At 41.0% G+C, this 21,295-nt stretch overlaps 1 protein-coding gene across 5 annotated transcripts in view; it reads left to right on the top strand.

The window, feature by feature from the left end:
• The window catches only part of BACH2 (BTB domain and CNC homolog 2), a 357,318-nt gene that overhangs the window by 204,935 nt on the left and 131,088 nt on the right, over window positions 1–21,295 (top strand). For 2 of the 5 annotated variants that reach the window (XM_045499042.1, XM_045499043.1), the window contains one exon: window positions 126–274. The exons of 2 other annotated variants lie outside the window; for them this stretch is intronic. The gene's annotated coding sequence lies outside the window, so the exon portion shown is untranslated. Of the gene's footprint in view, window positions 1–125; window positions 275–8,433; window positions 9,462–21,295 lie in introns of those variants that run through there. One more of the 5 variants, XM_045499044.1, reaches the window with a different exon arrangement.

The raw sequence follows: 21,295 nt of genomic DNA, 5'->3' as shown, positions 1-21,295 counted from the left end.
AGCAAGTCAGATTCTGTCATAAAAGTGAGGGACACGGTGTGGCAGGATAGCAAGAGGGGAGGGAGAAATGTTAACCTGCGAGGTTTACTCTGCTAATGGACAGCTCTTCCCCCCTCCCCATTCAGGTGGACACTCACTGACCTGTCACAAGGTTGCCCTGCAAAGCTTTGGGGTCCATGTCTGAATGGATTGCTGTAGACTTCTCATCTCTCCCTTCGCCCAGTTCCCTGCATCCTAAGACTCGAAGCCAGCACAGAGCCTGGAAAAATTACATGTAAGTTGTGACTGAGGTTTCTTTCCTGGAACCAAACAATGGTAAGAATTTTCTTAGATGATAATAACAAGTAGCCTAAACCCACATGGGTTACTTTTCTTTTAACAAAGTATCTCGAAAATGATAACTGAGGAAGGGAGCAGGGATTAGAATCTTCATATTGGTGCCTCCTTAATGCACTGGGTCTTTAACTTGCACCAGAATCACCTGGAGGGCTTGTTAAGGTACAACTTCCTGGGCCTCATGCCCAGAATTTCTGATTCAGTAGATTTGGGGTAGGCTGGGAAGTTGCTGTTCAAACAAGTTTCCAGGTGATGCTGAAGCGAGTGGTCCAGGGACTCTGCTTTGAGAATCACTGCTTTAATTCACGTGTAACTGAAAGGATGAACAATAAAGGGAGAAAAATATATTAAATATTCACTCTTAAATGTCACTAAATTAAGATATTTAGTGCTTTACTTAACATATTGACTCATGTCTCAAGAAAAGAGATTGTGGGCGCCTGGGTGTCTCAATCAGTTAAGCATCTGACTTCAGTTCAGGTCATGATCTTATGGTTCGTGCGTTCAAGCCCCACATTGGGCTCTGTGTGTGGAGACCTTGGAGCCAGGAGCTGCTTCAGATTTTGTGTGTGTCTCTCTCTCTGCCCTCCCCCCCCCCCACAAATAAATAAACATTAAATTTTTTTTTTTTTAAAGAGAGAGAGAAGGTCTTCTTAGGACCATCACATTTGAAAGTCCAGCCAAATAAATGCTGTTATTCTGTACCAGCTTTAGAGTCAATAATACTGGTCATTCTTTGTCCTTGGAGTGCAACAAGGGTCTCAACTGTGCTGTTTTTAGGCTAAAATGACAGCTACAGTCTTTTTGCAGGTATGCTTATCACGTTTTAGATACACTCAAAAGGGAAGTCTTTTTTCCCCCAGATTGACAAATGTATTGCTGCTCTTCAAAGTGAATCATCATACTGTTATCTTTCTTCTCATACACTTACATGGGACTCAATTTACAAAACACATGTGGGAAGGGAGACACATCTCTAATAAATAGTCCAGGTCATCAAGTTCAGGTTCTTGTGGGGTTCTAAGTTCTCAGGACTGACATATTTTGAGGATCAGCATTTTGAGGATCAGCATTGGCTTTGGAACATGCCAATCACCTCTCCACTGAGGACAAGAACAATTTATTCCATGTTAATAGAAAAAAGTGGAAGATTTTGGCTCAACAAATGCACATTTGGATATATGTGAGCATACATGCAAATGTACATATGTGCCTATGAATATATATGCATTTGTATATTTCTAGCTTTCATTGTAAGAATTTTAAACATTTTTTCTTTTGTTTCATTGAGTCGGTGTGAGGATAAAAATAGTGTGAGTGATGCTGTCCAGGAAATGTATGAGAAATTTCTGGGCATTTTAAATCTGTGGATAAGCATTGTGATTTATAACATTTTACTTGGATATGGTAAATGTTCATTCAGAGGAGCACTTAGAACACACAGTTCTTTTATTAGAACTCTCAAAAATTGAGAATAATCACTGTTCATAAAGCGGTTCTGAAGCAGACAGAATGACGGAGCTTATCTATTGCCTAACCATTAGCAGAGCCAGAGATCGTGGAGGTACATGTAAGTGCATGTATTTAAACTAAAAACCGGGGCGCCTGGGTGGCGCAGTCGGTTAAGCGTCCGACTTCAGCCAGGTCACGATCTCGCGGTCCGTGAGTTCGAGCCCCGCGTCAGGCTCTGGGCTGATGGCTCAGAGCCTGGAGCCTGTTTCCGATTCTGTGTTTCCCTCTCTCTCTGCCCCTCCCCCGTTCATGCTCTGTCTCTCTCTGTCCCAAAAATAAATAAACGTTGAAAAAATAAATAAATAAACTAAAAACCACAGAATCAGAAAAATAAGGCAAAAAGGTGATAGATGATGAAAGACTTCTGTAAGGACTTAATCTAGAGCTGCCTTCTCGGGGCTGCCCAAAGGGTAACACGGATGGTAAGAGGGCTGATAAAGTTGTAAGTGATATAATTATGTCTTCTGACTCCACCCTCACAAACTGTAACATCTCTGTCACGCACTGATTAGTTATTCTGCACAGCATCCTTGGAAGCAAGCTTTTCAGTTTACGAAGCATCTTCACCATGATATGGAAGAAGTAGGTTGGATCAAATGCTCCTTAATCTCCTTCCTCCTTTGGCATCTGTGAGTGTCCATGTTTACACATCAGGTTTTCCTGTACGATCACCTTTGATGTCAGTCAGTTTCATGGCCTGGGGAGGGAAGAAGGCTGCTCCAACACCTCAGGTGACTCGCCTCAGGTGACTCAGTGCTTGAAGCTCCTGCCAGATCTGGCACAGCCTGCCTAAATCACTCCCTGCAGCCTGGGGTGAAGCCCTCAGGTCACCGAGTAGTCTAGAGCATCTCTGTAAAAGTGCCGTGCATGTGTGGGGACAAGGAGTATGGGAACCCTCTCTCCTTTCCACTCAGTTTTGCTGTAAACCTAAATCTGCATTAAAAACTAATTTATTTGTTAATTTAAAAAACCTAAATACCAAACAGTACGACAGTTCCTAAAAAAAAATTGAACATGGAATTACCATATGATGCAGCAATTCCACCTTTGGATATATACCTAAAAGAGCTGAAAGCAGACTTGGACAGGGGCACCTGAGTGGCTCAGTCGGTTCAGTGTCTGACCCTTGATCTCGGCTCCGGTTATGATCTCATGGTTCATGGGATCAACCATGGGATCCTGTGGCCCATGGTTCATGGGATCGTGGTTCATGGGAATTCTCTCTCTGCCTCTTCCCCACTCATTCTCTCTCTCTCTCTCATTCTCTCTCTCTTTGTCTCTCTCTTTCTCTTTCTCTTAATATAAATAAACTGAAAACAGAGACTTGGACAGATGTTTATGCATTCATGTTCCTACAGCATTATTCACAATAGCCAAAAAGTGGAAGCAACCCAAATGTCCACCAGCAAATGAATGGATAAGGAAAATGTGCTATATACACACAATGGACTATCATTCAGTCCTAAAAAGATATGAAATTCTGACACATGCTACAACAGAGATGAACTTTAAAGATACTAAGTGAGATAAGCCAGACACAAAAGGACGAGTATCAAATGATCCCACTTATATGAGGTACCTAGAGTTGTCAAACTTAGAGCCAGAAGATAGAATGATGGATGTCAGGGTTTGAGAATAGAGGGGAACAGGGAGTTAGCATTAAATGGGTAGTTTCACTTTGGGAAAATGAAAAAGTTCTGGAGATGGATAGTGGCAATGATAGTACAACAATGTGAATGAACTTAATGCTACTGAATTATACTCTTTAAAATGGTAAATGCTATATATATTTCACCCCAGTAACAATGAATTAATGATTTTTTAAATGTATTTATTTTGAGAGAGAGAAAGTGTGAGCAGGGAAGGGACAGACAGAGAGAGTGTGTCGGGGCGGGGGAGGGGGGCGGAGAGGAGGAGGGCAGGCTCCTCACTGTCATGAGCAGGAGGGGGCAGAGAGAGGGAGGGAGCCAGAGGATCTGAAGCAGGCTCTGCACTCTCAGCACAGAGCCCGATGCAGGGCTTGAACTCATGACCCTTGACATCATGACCCGAGCTCAAGTCGGACACTTAGCTAATTAATGATTTTAGGCGCCCCAGTTAATTAATGATTTTTTAACTGAATTTCGGAGCTCACTTGCCTTCCAAGAATGCTGTGCAGAATAACTAAATGGAGCTGTTACAGTTTGTGAGGGTGGAGTAAGAATAAATGGCTGTGTCCCTCATACCTTCCTCAGCCCCGTCACTTTCCCTGGCACCCTTTGGGCAAGGATAAGGGATCTGCAGAAGATATACTTCACTCTTAGGGATGGGTTTCCCCTCAGGGCAAGGACACATTTGTCAGAAACTGCCAGGGAAATTTGCCATAAACGACTATAATCTCTACCAAATGTCATTGACAAATGCAGGAAAGCTGTTCCACTGTGATGGAGGGAATGCGTACCCACCTGTGCTCCTATAGTGGGGCTGCTCCAGTTCACCTGAATTGTGTGTTCATGAATGAGTCTAAGTACAGTGCACCATAATGCACAGGCTTATGGCCCTCCAGGCATAGCTGTGACACATAACAGGTCTTCATCAGTAGAGGTGGACATTGGGGCACAAACCAGAGAATATGGACTTGATTATGTTATGGCCACTAATTGAAGCCTAGTAGAAAAAAGGAAAAGCTGTAGAAGAAAATTAATAGCAAATAATTCTCCTGCAATGGAGCCTCAAATTATTGTAATGCCTATTTTACATACTCCAAATGAAGTCTCATTTACCCCTCATCACCAAATCACTATAATACCCATAAATCAGAGATCAATTTAGTGACTCCTGCAGTTCTATGGGGAATATGCAGGACTGAACTTACTAGGTTAGTCCATTAGAGCCCTACTTTGGGGGGATTTTGCTTTTTATTCTATGTTTCTTGAAAGCTGGACTTGGAGAACAATTAGCAAATTCTCATGGGGCCCAGTAGCCGTGTTTTCTTCAGACCTCTTGTACTACCTTCAGACCCTGCCCTTGGGTCTGACCAGGGCTTATAATTCCTGAAGAGCGGTGCGTAAAGACCCACAGTTCCAAAAAGCTCAGGAACCTCTGTCTGAAATTTTCCCACTTCTTCTTAAGGATGGAGGAAGAAATAATCGGGATAATCAGGATTATGTGTGTGTGCATGCACATGCATGCATTATATATTGTATACATATACATATATATGTAGGTATTTGGCTTAAGGGAAACGTATAACCAATAAAGTCATCAAAGTTAAAGTACAATATGTATAAATCAGTCCCATTGTTCCTACCCTGACTTTCCAAACCTGCTTAGAAATGAACACTCTAGGTGATGGAGAGAGGACAAAGGTGATGGAGGACAGGGCAAAATAACAAAGGTTTCAGCTGCTAAGATATCAGAAACTGGAATTGAAGATTTTTATAGAAAAGAAAATCCAGGGCAGCAAGTCTGAGAGAGAAAAGTCAGTGCTCATGCATCCTTGACATCCACATGCAGCTACCTGCTCCCTAAGCTTGAGTTGAAATGACATGGATATAGGATTAAATAAAAATAAATTCAGCCCCATGAGTTCAGAGATCATAATTTTTAGATGGACACACTGACACGGTTTTTCCCCAGAGAAGATCAGGAGACCAAGTCGCCCAGATGGAATGATATAAGATAGAGAATACTAACAAAGATAGACCCTTGGGGGCTCTCCTTGTAGGCTCTCATGTCTCCTAGGAATCAGATTACCTCGTTCCAGACACTGAATTCATGTTTAGTGATGGCTTAGCTACCTGGAACCCAACAAACCAGAATCCTGAATTCACTAACCTTCATACTTCCCCACCCCCACTCAAACCTCTCCCGCACACCCCGCCCTACCTACTGCACACATCCCACTTCCCTTTTTCAGAAATAGAGATTCAGAAAACAAGATAGCTTCGGTTTTATAAAGATGGAGAATAAACCCTGGAGGATATCTGTAACTGATGACACTGACCTGCTGAATCATTGAAAATGGTTAAATGTTTTATAATTAAGAAAAGAAACTGCTTTTGAAAGATTTTCAACAAAAAGCATTTTCTAGCTGTCAATTAACCAGAAAATTGAAACAAACAAGAAAATCTTCTTATCCTCAATTAGTCCAGTTAAAGAGGTTTTATTAGACTTATTTTCATGCCTTAATTAATAATCCAAAACTGTTGATTTACAAATATATATATATACCGTGTTTATTCTTCTTGAAAAACTCCAAGGTTTAGCTTTTACCACCTTTCCAGTGCCAGAGTTTAAATTTCAGATATTCTCCTTATGTTCATTATTTGGAACCCTTTAAAGTTTGGAAGCACTTTAAAAGTGGTAATATTAATGATATTAAGAGTAATTTATAAAATAATTTTATGAACATGTATATTTCATTCTTATAGTTATTGGGAACCCATTGGCATAGTTTTTTTGTTTTTGTTTTGTTTTGTTTTGTTTGAGAGAGAGACAGCATGAGCAGGGCAGGGGCAGAGAGAAAGGGAGAGGGAGAGAATCCCAAGCAGGCTCCCCACTGTCAGCATAAAGCCCAATGCAGGGCTTGAACACACAAACCACAGATCATGACCTGACCCAAAACCAAGAGTCGTACACTTAACCGACTGATCCACCCAGGTGCCCCAGCATTAACAGTTTTGAAGCCAATTCTTTTGTGTTTTTTTAGAAAGATTGTATGATGCACTTATTTGTAGCATTTAGTGTTAGGATTATGTTCTGCTCAAAGCATCATCAAAATTAATTTTTATTCTCTGCATATACACTAATGGTACATACAGATAGGGGTAGTGTTACCAGCATGGTAGTATACATTAATATGTAAATCAGAAATTTCACATGGTATTCTCTGTGAATCTCCAAAGAAACTCAACCATGCATATTATGAAGCTACTTTACCAAGTGGTTATCAGTTGTAGCACAAATAGTTTATCAACTAATTCTAATCATTTCCAATCTGTTGCTTTTTAGAAATTATTTGTGTGCTCTCTTTTGACTATGCCTTTCATTGGCAAAGTGACACCTGTCTGTGAGCTGTGATTTAACCCAGGTGGTGGCACCACACTCTTACAAGGACACCTGCCCACCCCCATTGATCATTGTGAGGGCCCTGGCATCTGCAGCTGGAGAGTGTGCAAATCATGGATCATGATGAGAAAGGGCAGTATTTGCAAAGCTCTGGAGTGTAGGAGGATTTTTAGAGTCCCTGTAGAGCTTAACTAGAAACTGTAATCTATTGTTTCTAGTAGATTTTTCCTGTATTTCATGTCTGACTTGTCGCCAGGCCAGATTATTATACTGGGTTCTGTGTATCAAGTATTTTTAATTACTAGGAAGAGCAGAATCAGAGAATAATTGTTTCCTTTTGTTAAAACAGGAGTAGCTTTATTTTCCTGATTGTGAAAGTAATATGTTTCTTGTACAAAATTTATAAAACAACAAAGAAGAAAATAAATTACCTGTAATTCAGCTACCCAGAATAAAACCTGACTATTAACTCATACTTTTGTGTATTTTTCCAGACTCTTTTGAATTAATCAAATAATTCCAAATTTACAAGCAGTTTTCTGGACTGGTTACATCCCACAAATTTGGTGGAGCTTAGGAATGATAACTTTAGCTATCATTTTCTAGGATAATGATCTCCTCGTTTCTTATTTTTTTCTCACAAATAACATTAATCAACTCTTACAAGAACAGATACCTATGTAGATACACCATTATCTTTATCAAGTGGAAATCAGTATTAACTTTTTTTTTTAATTTCTGCATCTTGTCAATGAAAAGGACTATTGAGAGGCCCTTAAGATCCTAATGGGCCTCTGGAATCATAAGAGAATGATTTAATTATATGTAAAATGGTATTAGTGTTAGATCAACTAACTGTATTCTAGTTATTTAAGAAATTTGTTATCAGTACACAATATAGCAATTTGCCAGAAATGGGAAATGTTGCTTAGCCATATCCCCAGCCATAATCCAAACAGTATGTTCTACAGTAAAATTCTGATTTTATACCTGATGGTACCAAAATGTGATTCAAATATATCCTTTCTTGTGCTGTGAACCAGAGCTTTTCCTTCAATGTTGAATCCTTTATCCCCCTTCAAAGAGACTTCTCTTCAAATTCCTCTGGTGTGGTGTTATAGTTCCTGGGATTGTCTTGATAGCTCTGTGCTTCCCTTTGGGAAATGCTAGGACTTTGGGTCAGGGTGAATCCTAACATGTAGCGAAGGTGAGGAAGGATCTTAAGCACTAAAAGAAAACCCTGATTAAAAAAAAATTAAGGGGATTGGGGTGCCTGGGGAGCTCAGTCAGTTGAGACTGACTCTTGATTTCGATTGGGTCATGATCCCAGGGTCATGGGATGGAGCCCAGCGTCAGGATCCATCCTGAGAGTGGAGCCTGCTTGAAAGTCTCTTTGTCCCTCTCCTTGTGTCCCTCCCCCACTCATGCTCGCTCGCTCACTCTCTCTCTCTCTCTCAATAAAAATTTTAAAATGAATCGCTTTCTAAAAAAAATTAAGGGGATTGTTAGATTCATCTGAAAAATGTTATAGGAATGTTTTCTACAAGCCTTATGTCAGTAGAATAAGAAGTCTATAGTAAGAAGCTGCTAGAAAAGATCTTGTTTTAAAAGAATGATCTGTATTTGGTCTGGTCATGACTAGGTCTTATCCCTTATACAAGACTTAAGTTCTTTGAAAGCAGATTCTTCTAGGTTCTTCTCTCTGCATCCCTTCACCATCCTTCGTGTCCTTGTTTATAATCGGGACTCCGTATGTATTGAATTAATATATCTGTGGCTCGTGACTGAAAGATGAATGAATGTGCTCAATTCACGTACTACATTATGCCTTCTTGCTACAGAAGTTGAGGGGTGCTTTGATAAATATCCGCGATTGTTGAATACCCAAGCTGGCTACAGGTGTGGGGAAGTGATATAGAGTACTTTGATCCTCCTCAGGAGAAGGAGATGCTAATGTGGATAATAAGAATTTGCTTCTTTGTCTTCAGTTTCGGTTTGACCGCTTTGCTTCACTGAGTCACACAGCACTCGCTCTTCGGTGATGGACATGTCATTTAAGCCTGAGACTGTCCCTTGGACCGTTTATGACATTGTATCTGAATTTCCCATTACATTAACAGCCAGAATTTGTCATAAAACTTCAAGAACATGTTAAAAGTTATTTGGTTTGTAGTTGACATTGAGATTAACTTTCTCTAACCTAAACCAGTGAAAACCAAAATGCTCCTCACCACATAAAAGTTTTGCTTTCGCTGTGTTCAGACCCCTCCCACCTTCTCAGAGCACAGTCATTTGGAGCCTAGTTTGGGGGCGGTGTGGTTGTATCTCCGTGGTGTATGACCCACTTTTTCGTAACACTTAATTACCCGTGTTTTTACAGCACTAGTCAGAAGGTCTGACGAGAGTGGACTATAACCCAAAAAAGATTTTCTGATACACCTCATCAGGGCTGCTCTTGTACCGTGCGTTATCGGAAGAAGGTGTTAGCTCTGCAGGGCATGTGTTAACTACCAGAGGATGACGGAACATTTCCTCTAGTTTCTGGATAATGAGCAAGCACACAGGTAAAGAAAGATGCCTTTCTCAGAGTTGCCTCCTTTCGCGTCTTAATTATTTTGTTGAATTGACTTTTAAATATTGATCACTACCTGCGTATGTTTGCTGTTGAGGTTTGCAGAGGGCTCAGAAGAACAAGCATTTTAATTGCTACCCTGGGACCTTAATCATTTAACTTTTCATTAAAAGTCTAAGGAGAGAGTCATCGAAAATAGACTCTCATCTCTATCCTCTCTACGCCCCTAGAAAACATCCTCTTCGTCAATGTGTTTTTGTTGTTTGCTCTCAAAGTGTCTGTCTCTCAGTATCAGCTGCTTGGCGGGTGTGGCAGCCGTGTGAGTTAATGCTTGGTGAGCTGCCTGAGATGCGGTGGGGACTGTGGACAGGGCAGGCAGGGAGGGGAATGCACAACAGGGAAGGGAGATGGCAAGGAGGTAACCGCCTCAGTGAACATTGTCCAACTGCAAACTAAAGGCAGACTGAGGAGAGCAATATTGACCTCACTTGGGTACGATCCTTTCTGACAGCCGGCTGTGCTTTAGCAACATTTATGTTTCTGATACCACTTTCGTTCATTTGAGGAACTTTTAAGACGTTGGCATTGTCTCAGAACAAAATGTTGTAGGTATTACCTTCCTGGATATACAGAAATGTTTGTGGGTGCATTTCTTTGCTGAAGGTTGGTTGACATGCGGCTCACAGCAGGTTGGTGCCCGTGCCTTGCGGATCACACCTGCCTGTGTGCTGAATGGCATACCAACGTGGAGTCTCGGAAAATGCCCATAGATAAGTCAATGTTGTTTTCCCTGAAAGTCCTGATACAGAAAAAGAGTGAAAGTACCAACACTAACTGGAAAAAATGTCACACGTTTTAGCCTCTTTGCATCCCTTGTTAGGACAAACCCTGCGTTGGGTTTTTTACATTTGTGAACTTGTGCGGTAGGTGGAGCAGTGTGGGTGGCCCAGAAAAAGTAGCGGTTAGAATAAGATTTTCCATTTATTGCCCTTTGTGCATGGCTAAAAATAAGATTCATACAAATCAGAATATGTAGTGCAAGCACAATCACTCTGTTAATTCTGATGACTGGCTTGCCCACATCTTTGCATCTGTCTGGTAAGTGGTGCGTTGGGAAATAAATGTGACTCTGTTTAAGCAGCAAGAGGCAGCCAGGTTTTTGCGCTGTTTGTCTACATGTGCTAGTTTATCAGCATTTTCCCCTTCTGAAGGAAGAAAGACTCGACTCATACATAAACAAATTGTGTCGATGGAAGGCTGAAAGAAGTGATAGAATTCTTGAATCTTTTTTTAAAAAGTAATTGCCTTGTTTGAAATGCTCTTTTAAAACATCATCTTTTTGACTCATTGTTAGAAAGTTGTTTCTTGAAGACTCGCAGCACGGGAAGGGGAGGATTTCTTAGTGGTGTGGCCAAGAGATTAGCAAAGCCTCTTGTTTGTGGACTGATGGGGTCGGTGGGGAGGGAGGACAAGGATGAGTGCGTGCCTGCTCTGGAGGACCCTCCTTGGACACAGATGTTGGAGGAGCAGTTAACCAAATAGAAACTCCCCTTTATCTGACTGCTGAGTCTACTGCAACCACAGTCAGTGATAACGTGCCAGTTTGTGGCTAGAAGAAACACCAAAGAGAGGTGGCGTCAGCGTTCACAGGGAAATTTGTACCTTGGTGATCCCGGTGATGGTGCTGTCCCCATTCCACTGGCTGAGTGGCTGTGGCATTTCCAGAGAATGAGAATGTCTGCAAGTGTTTTGAGCCTTTCAGTTTGATGTAATTTGCGAAACGAGATGAGTCAAGAGGGCAGTCATTCCAGAAGCGTCTGGAAATTGAAGACTCCAGATCACATTCCTCACGGGCATCTCCAACTGAGGCAGATAGGGTGAGGCATGGTGGTTAAAGCAAGGCAAGAGCTTTGGGAGAAAGAGGACTCAGGACCAAATCTTAACTTAGCTACTTGCTGACCTTGATCTGTTTATTTAACCTTTCCTAAGCCTGGATGTCTTTATTTGAAAAAAGGAACAGGGTTAGTACCTACCTCATAGGGTGGTTGTGCAGATTAAATGAAATAACGTATATGAAGTACAAAACCAGCACTCATTAAAAGGATGGAGTTGTTACTCTTCTTTGTGCCATTGTAAAATATGAACGTGCTGGAGAATTTCGGGGCATTTGGGGGTTCCCCTGGATGCCTGGGGTACAGATTTTGGAATTAAATGGACACACGATCAGCCTCTTGTCCAGTGTTTCTCAAACAGAAAGCTACAGGTCATTTACAGAGTAGTTTGGTTCTTCACAGGTTACCGATGCCATCTGGGGGATCATTTCTTTATTTTGCCGTTAAATCAGCACCATGTAAGCCTCTCTTTCCTTTTAAGGTTGGTACTGTGTTGAGCATATTCAGTTATTTTTACCTTCTCCCTATGTTTTTTGTTTAAGCATGGATATTTCAGCTCTAACATCTGTGCATGTTAAATTGTAGTACCTGCTGATGTACATTATGAAAGAGAGAGTGCTGTTTTAATCAAGTGCAGTTTTATTTATTTTATTTAATTTTTTAATTTTTTTTTAATGTTTATTTATTGTTGAGAGACAAAGCATGAGCATGGGAGGGGAAGTGAGAGGGAGAGACACAGAATTTGAAGCAGGATCCAGGCTCTGAGCTGTCAGCACAGAGCCTGATGCGGGGCTCAAACTCACAAACGGCAAGATCATGACCTGAAGTCAGTCAGACACTCAACCGACTGAGCCATCCAGGCGCCCCAATCAAGTGCAGTTTTAAATATTTCAGGTGGGACTGGGCAAAACTTCAGGAGCAGTTAGCTTCCATCGTGGTGTAATTCTCTACAGAAAATACTGTATCTGTTATAATTCTGATTACCGGTCAGTCCTAGAGATGACCAGATACTGACAGGCAGAAAACAATTACTGTCACTTCTTTCACTTTATTATTTTTAATAAGTTATTTACTGTTTAATGGAGTGTATGCCTGCCCTTCTCAGAGTCTTTCTGCCCACGAAATTTTTCCATTAAAAAAATAAATACATTGGGACACATGACTGACTCAGTCAGTAGAGCATGCAACTCTTGATCTCAGGGTCATGAGTTCAAGCCCCGCGCTGGATGTAGATCTTAGTTATTTTTTTTTTAAGTAAATATACTGTATATTTCATTCATAGAATCATAATTGTGTAGGCATCACTTAATTTCTTTGGTTAACCTTTAGTATTAGATGCTAAGAGTTGGCATCAGACTCTTCCTTCAGCGTCCTCCATGACCTTCGTGGGATGCAGTTTTTTCGTTTACCAAATTAAAAAGAAATTTGACTGTACCTTGACTTTGCCTCACCTGGGACCTGACAAGAAGTGATAAATGAGATCAATAAGCTAAGGAATTAAAACATGGTCCTGATATAAACAGTGCCAGCTAGGTTTTAATTGATGTATTTTGCTAGTTGGTTGTTCTTGTTGTTGTTGTTCTTCTTCTTCTTCTTTTTTTTTTTTTTTCCTCCACATTTTTTTTTTTTTTTTATGGTCTGTCCTGTCATTCCATTCACAGATGCAACTTCTGGCTTGTAATTTCCATATCAACATTATGGTTGTGGCTTCTGGGTTTTTAATGTTAGTACCCAACAGACTGGGGTGGAGATGTTTCTCAGGTCAACTCCACCAGTAAGATCTGTCTTTTATTAGAATGGTACCCAGCTTCTTACAGTGTATCCAGACAATGCTGCTTTTTAAAGTTTTTCTGTTGGGTGGAATGGAAGAATGCTTTTTAGGCAGAGCAAATCATTCAGGGTAACTTAACAAAGTTCTTGGCATTGCAGGCATAGCTTTAGTCCCCTCCATGAACAAATACATACACTCCCCATTATCTTTTCCTGCCATATTGTACTTTGCCAGAGACTGAAGTTTCTGTGAAGACCATAGACAAGAGAAGGTGATAAGTTAGGCTTTGACTGTGATTTCCTCCCACACCTTCATAAGAAGTGACGGAGACTCTGAAATCCGTCCCATTGATATACCGTGTGCTTCTTCCTGGATAACAGCCAGTTTTAACCTATCCTTCATGTGCAATTTGAGGGTACTGGCTGGGCTGAGCTCATTATTCCTTTGGTTGAATAATGTAAAGCATTTGCAATGGAGATTTACTCTAATGATGTATTTTAAGTGCATGTCCGCATTGCCAGTTTAATGCACTCAGTCATGGAATGCTTTAGAGTTTATTGCTAATGGATGAATCCTCAGGAAAATCGGAATTTTCAATAAGATTGACATTTGGAGTGAGAAATATAAATCTAATGAGAGCATTTTAACCAAGGTTTGTAATTAGGGCTGAATGGAGTAAATTTGTACGTGCATACTACAGAAGGGCACAGCAGAAGGTGAAATTGCACGCTCTGCTGTGAATGAGGGATGAAGGCTGATGTATCAGTGTCAGGCCACGACACTGTGGAGTATAAATGACACTGTCACCAAGTGCCGCACAGGCTACCAGGGGAATTCCACTCCAGTAAATTACATTACTTAGACAGACCTGACGGCATTGTGTCGGAATGAGAGAGGGGAAGAGAAGGCTGTCAGCATCCAGTGGAAGATATTACAGTACAACTGGCTGCAGGGATGGAAATCACTGGTCTCCGTTCTACCTGGATATTTTGTATTCATCTTTGTTAATTAGTTTACAGAAGTTACAAATGTGTTCATGTAAAAGCACATCGTATTTACCTGGGGTGTAGGTTATGTGGTCAATCACAAGGGAATAACTGTAAGTTAATTTGTATAAATTGGTTAGTGTGAGACTCTCTTTCTTGTTGTTTGTACCTGGGTGCATTAGATATTCAATATAAGCTTGCCTTTCTTTTCTTTTAGTGAGGATTCAGCATACATTGTTACCAGGTAATCATCATTCTCTCTGTAACATTATTTCTTTTCAAACCCTGCTTTAATAAGAACATATGTTTCTTTAATCCTCTCCTAACACTGTTTCCTCTCATCACCTTCCCTCCCTAAGGGAGACAAAGTGTACTGGCGCATAGCATTTCGTTTTGTGAAAGAGCTCAGAGTTAAGAACAGTCGATTCCTAGAGTGCAGTTTGTGGAGAAAAACTATTTTTTCACTTCTATTTTCTTTCATCCCCCTGCAGTGAAGTGAGGCCACCCCTTTTTTGGTCCATCTGCCAGGCTATCTCTAGGGAAGTATTAGGAGGAGAAAATAAGAGCATTGATTGTACTGCTGCCTTCTGAGTCATTGAAGATGTGCTCGTCACCTTTGTCTGGTTTGACCTCCAGTGCCAGTTCTTGAAAAACCCAATTGCAAGGTACTCTGGAATTAACATGGTCACTTCTTAACCAGAAAGTAAGTGTCTTCTCCTCAATGGATAGAGATTTGGAACAACATCCATTCTGGCTTTCTTAAATATGCTATACTTTGTCCTTAGTGAAATAAACCTGATAAACATCTCTGATCATGTGTTAGCAGGAAGAACACATCGTTTTCTGCAGAATGTCTCTGTAAGACTTCCAAATGACAGATTTTAAGCAATCCTTCAGAAATAGGACACAAATGGGTAACGGTGACAATAATAATACCTTAGACTTGATTTTTATTCTTTCCAAAATATACTCTATCCATATCTATCATCTGTGTGATTTAGTCTTTATTTGGTAGCCATAGTTACAGTCTTATTTTATTCATCCGAGCATAAAACTTAGAACCAAGGTACTTGGGAAACTAGTTTTGAGGATGGATAGGAAAAACCTAAGTTAACAATAAGATGGTTCTGTTTTATGTAAGGTACCATCTTACATAAAAATGTTAGTTGATGATTCTAAAATAAAAGCTCAGTGTAAAAAGCATGATATAAAATGTCTTACTGCCATGTGCTATCCTCAGCATACAGGCTGTGCTTATAGACTTTGCTTTATTTACTAAAGCTGTACAAAGTCTAGGACTCTGCTGTATGGGAAATGAGAGTCTATCCCTAAATAAACTCACTAGAATTTGTTCCTTTTTTCTTAAGTTTATTTTGATGGTAGTATATGCCTTATATCGCATATTTTCTTTTTATCCATGACATCGATTGGGAACTCACAAGTGTTTTGTTGTTTGCCACAGTAGTACACATGCAACATATTTCTTTGTCCTGGCCTCTTGGTGCAGCGTGCTCCCAAACTACATCTTTGAGTTTTTCTGAACTGAATCCTGATGGAAGAAGTGTAACAGCATCTAGAATGGAACTAGTTTAGATGCTTCTCCATCCTATAGAGGTTCCTTTGTTCCTGCCTACCTACCCATGTCTGACTATATTCTTTTCTTTTTCCTACATCAAAATTGGAAAGGGAGAAGGGGGAGCTCCTTAGGAGATATAGGTCTGTGGAGAATTGTGAGTACTCATTCAGAAGCTATTCTTAGTTCTGAGAAATATAATGAACTTGTGCTTTGAGTCCTGGTGAATCTCCCATTAACAATGCCACTGTCATCACCACTTCTCTGCCTGATTACATTTTCCCCAAAGACTACTGGTTATTTTTTTCCCCTAACATTCTGAATGGAGTGTCTTTTGAGTGAAACACACCTCGGAAGGAATTGGGTCTGGTTACCCAGCAGACCTGCCTCTTTAATAGTTCGTTGGGTGATTCTTAGTTGTCTTTTTAAGTGCTTCTAGTTTACATTACCTTCAAGTCTGCTGTGTAGAAGAAACTGCCCTGTAGACCTTGATTTACTTGTCAGAAGTCACCCCATTTACATTAGCGCTTCGCTTCCATTATCATTATGGTGTTTCCAAATGACAACCACTGCCACATACAGCCGTGTTCCCCGAGTTCCCAGTGCTGCAGAAAAAGAGACTTTTGTTCCGACTTGATGAGGGAAAAAAAAAAGGCAAACAACAACACCAGTTCTACCACCAGAGATCCTATAAAGACGTGTTCAAATGAACAATAAGGTCGTTTGTTCACATATGACATCAGGATATAAGAATTTAAACAATAAGACCCCTTGTGAAATGTGGCAAAATATGCACCACAAACGTTGTGAGTTTCTCTGTCTCGTGGAAGGCAGTTTTTACATGGGCTTCAAAAAAACCCATTAACGTATAAACTACCCTTTAAAAAAAGAAAAGAAAATCACTTGTCTCACTATAACATTAAAGCAATTTCTGTTCTAAGGAAAGCTAAAATGCATTCATTTATATAAAGTGCATGCACTATAATTTATTTAAAAAAAAATACAGTACTCTATTAGGAAATGCAGTGCCTCTTCCCCCCTTCACCTGAAATAGGAAATCCATCATTTTGTCAAGACACCTCTTCCTTTGAATAATATTTATTTCTTCAAAATGAAAAAAAAAATCCTTTAAATGACTTAGATTCCTGATGAAGTTTTAAGGCTTGATAACAATTCTCAAATCCTTTGACACTGGTGGAGCATGAGGAGGAAAGAAGACTGCTTTAAATTACAATTTTAATTGAATTTACTTTTATTTGAACCCTATCCTTTTTTGCTTTGAGCCTTAAAGGAAGGTTTAGTATATTTGCAAAACCCCAATAGGACTATGGCAGAAAGACGCAGAGATCTCCGTGACAGCTTGGATCGGGATCTCTGACAGTACCTCAGAATGATTCCTACTTTGATGCTGATGTTTAAAATGTGACCTTCCAGGATAACAGGGAAGGGAGTAGCACGAATTAACTGGTCAAAGGTGCTCCATTGAGCTGGCTTACTATTAAACTGTAAAGACTTTCAAGTATTTGCAGATGGATGTATGTACAGCATCCTTGCAGAATCCTCTTAATTGAAGAAATGTTTCATCTCTATCTCTGTTGACAGAAAAGATTGCCTACTGATAATTGCTTTGCTTAAGTGTCTGATAATATGCCAGGAATGAGAGCATTCTGTGTTGGGTCATCTTTAATTATGCATGTACCACCTGTCAGCTCTAAATCAGCACCAGATTCGATCCTCATGGAGTCAGTACAGGGAGGGTTGGGAGGAAGCTGAGGTGATCTCTTTTAGAAGTAACAAAAATAGATGGTAGTAAACATGGCTTATAACCTGCAGTTTTGTTTTGTGTGTTTTTTTTTTTTTAAGAGAACCTCATCTTCATTGCTCTGGACCAGGCATAAGCTATTGGTACATCTAAAAAATGTTTGAAAGCTTGCCCAAGCTACCTCAAGTAGAGATAAATCACTGCAAGAGAAGATGGTAGCCCCATCTGTTGCATTTCCTTTTTGCTCCTTCTCGTCATTGTAAATGAGCCAGGGAAAAGCTCAGAAACATTTTTTATAAGCTATGTGAGGACAGGAAGTATGTTAACGATGTTAGATTTCATACATTTCAGGGGTTTTTTCAGTAGTTGGTTGGCTTTTTTTAGAAGGACAAATGTGGGTTGGAAATAATGCTTGTTACCCTCTGTCAGCTTTTGATAGTTTTATTCTCACTTTTCAGGGCTGTTTGGGACTTTCTGGTGGGATGTTTAGGGTTCTTTATGAAAGGTTCTGTTCTCTCTTCTATGGATTTGTGAGAGGTGTTTCTCTTTGTTCACCTGTCAGAGGTTTAAGGGAAGCCTTGAGTTACTGTACACTTTCCAGAGGAGGGGCTGGAGGACCGAGAGGCTGAAGGCAGAGAAGGAACAAGCAGAAGGAAATAGCAGGTGGGAGAGTTACCACGTCTTGAGTTTCTTGAATTCCCCTGCCAAGGTGAGGTTCCTAGCCTGTCTGCGTTCCAGCCTGAGAAAACAGCCTTGGTAAGAGTTTGTGAATAATAACCTTAGAAACAAGACTTTAGAAATCCTTAAATGCCTTATTTCAAACTTGGCTGGCTAGAGGCACTGAAGAGAAAGACAGGTCAGCTGATAAAGGGGCAAAGAGCTCTGACTCCCGTGCAGGTCTCCCCGAGCCCCATAGTCCACCTCACAGCTCTGAAGGAACCTTGGCTGCCTTTGAACACTTGAGGCGCCATTTGCTTTTCTACCCCAGTCAAACAGTCCACTGATGTAGAAGTACCGTCTCTGAGGGGCGCCTGGGTGGCTCAGTTGGCTAGCATCCAACTTCGGCTCAGGTTGTGATCTCGAGGTTCGTGGGTTCAAGCCCTGCGTCAGGCTCTGTGCTGACAGCTCGGAGCCTGAAGCCTGCTTTGGAGTCTGTGTCTCCCTCTGTCTCTCTGCCCACCCCCCCCCCCCGTTCCCGCTCTGTCTCTCTTTCTCTCTCTCTCTCTCTCTCTCTCTCTCTCAAAAATGAATAAAAATAAAAAAAATTTTTTAAATAAAAAGAAGTACCACCTCTGAAAAGAAGAGCAGGCTCAAAATACTTATGACCATACCATTGCCAGTGCTTAGGCTATTTAACGCTCACTTTATACTCGTGGTACACAGGTGTTATACGAAGAATTTTGAACTCCATACAAAGGATACTTCTTAAAACAAGAGAACATAGTTTATCCTAGGCCTTGACAGAAAAGAACATCTGAGAAGGAAGCGAAAAGCCAGAGAAAAATTGAAAAAAAGAGGAACGGCGAGGCGGGGGAGGGGAGCAGTGCTGCCGTGTTCTCTCATGCCAGCTCATCTTTGCAAAATCTTTTCCATCTACCTGGAAAGCTCTTCCACTCTCTCCACCTGGTTAACTCTTACTTTGAGTCATTCCAGCATCCTCTCCAAGAGCTTTCTTTGCTTCCTTCAGGCTGCATTAGCTGCTCCTTCTCTGCGATTCCACAGGACAGTCCCCACCTCCTTCACAGCACTCATCATGCCTTACTGCAAGAGATTGTTTGTGTATCTTTCTTCCCAACAAAGCGGTTGCCGAAAAAGCTAACATTCTCCTAATTGTGACAGTAAAAGTCACATGCACAGTGAAAGAGTAGTAATGATTTCATTGGACTCCATAATCCTTAGAGCACATTAACTGTGTTTTAAACCATTTTAATAGTATCTGTGGCAAGGGAAACAGACAAACTTGAGTATACTTCATGAACAGGGATCGGGAATGGAAAGGGCATCAGAGAGAGTGTCTTATAACCAGTTTGTGAAGGAACCGAGGAAGGTTAGACTAGAGAAGAGAAAAAGAAGGGGAGACATAACAGCTGTGTTTAAAGACTTTGTCACTCTAGAAAAAGCAGAACCAAAAGGTAGAAGTTATAGAGAAAGAGACTTGCATTCAGAACAGTAATTTTCTTGTGGCTAGAACTAGCTGGCAGTGGAACCAGTAGCCCCATTGGGTAGCAGTGAACCCCCTCGTTATTAGAATGAGAATCAGTATCTTTTAGGGCCATATTTGGGGGCTGCTATAAACAAGATTGTTGTACTGTCTGGGAGCATAAACCAAATAACCGTTCCATTGTGGGGGTTGTTTGTTTTTTTCTTTTTTATTGGAGTATATTTGGCACACGATATTATGTTAGTTTCAGGTGTATCACACAGTGATTCAACTTCTCTATACATTATTCTATGCTCACCACAAGTGTAGCTACCATCTGCCACCATATAACACTATTAAAATATCATTGACTATATTCCCTGTGCTGTGTCTTTTATTCCTGTGACTTATTCATTCCATAATTGGAATCCTGTATCTCCCACCCTCCTTCCCTCTGGCAGTCATCAGTTTGTTCTCTGTATTTATAGATCCGATTCTGCTTTTTGTTTGTTTGCTTTAATGTTTATTTTTGAGAGAGGAAGAGAGTTCAAGCGGGGGAAGGGCAGAGAGAAAGAGGGACAGAGGACCTGAAGTGGGCCCCGTGCTGACAGCAGTGAGTCCAGTGTGGGGCTCGAAATCACAAACCACGAGATCGTGACCTGAGCCGAAGTCGGATGCTTGACCGACTGAACCACCTAGGTGCCCCTGTTTTGGTCTTTGGATGCCACACTTGAGTGAAGTCATATGGAATTTGCCTTTCTCAGTCTGATTTATTTCACTTAGCCTAATACCCTCTAGGTCCATCTGTGTTGTCGCAAATGGCAAGATCACATCCCTTTTATTGCTGTGTAATACTCCATTAAATATATATACCGCATCTTCCTTACCTGTTTGTCTCTCAGTGGACACTTAGGTTGCGATTGTATCTTGGCAATTGTACATAATGCTGCAATAAACATAGGGGTGCACATGTCTTTTTGAATGAGTGCTTTTGATTTCTTTGGGTAAATACTCAGTAGTTGACTTATTACATCATATAACCATATGGTTATTTTTAAGGCTCAGAGTCCCCATTCCATGCAGAGTCACAGGATGACCGTGGGACATCAGCCCAACCTCCATGTGGTACCTTGTTGGTCTGGTGCTCAGCCTACACAGACTCACAAGTTACAGGCTGAAATTGGCGATGGAGTGTTGTTCAGGGAACTGGCTACTTCCTTAGGAAGTCCGTATGGTAAAATAGAAGGGCCACTAGATTGTGTCCCAGCTCACATGCATCCTGGCCTCTTGCTAGCTGTGAGTGTGAGTGACTCCCTCAAAGCCTCAAAGTCTCCATTTCTTGCCACACAAAACAAAGAATGTTCATTTCACAATGTTGTCTTAAGGCTTAAATTAGATAAAGGAGTCCTCCATGGACAGCAATGTGCTGTCCACAGGTGGGTACTTGTCCAGAGCCTCAGCTCCATGACTGACAACCTATGAACTCAGTGTTGTCCCCAGCACAATGGGCATAACTGCCTTCCTTGCAGGGTTGCTGTGAGCAGGATGTCTAAGTGTAAAAGCACAGCACCTGCCACAGAGGAGGCGTTCCTGATGGTCAGCCTCATTTTACCCTCTGGAGCTGGGAGGCTTGGAAAAGGACATCCCACCTCACCCACCTCTGCTGCTCAGGTCCTCGGAAGGTTCTCTTTGACCTGCCTCT

The sequence above is a fragment of the Leopardus geoffroyi genome, chromosome B2 (assembly GCF_018350155.1).
Source record: "Leopardus geoffroyi isolate Oge1 chromosome B2, O.geoffroyi_Oge1_pat1.0, whole genome shotgun sequence".
NCBI lineage: Eukaryota > Metazoa > Chordata > Mammalia > Carnivora > Felidae > Leopardus > Leopardus geoffroyi.
Note: the sequence above shows the minus strand (reverse complement) of the source record. Positions and strands in the feature narration are given on the sequence as shown.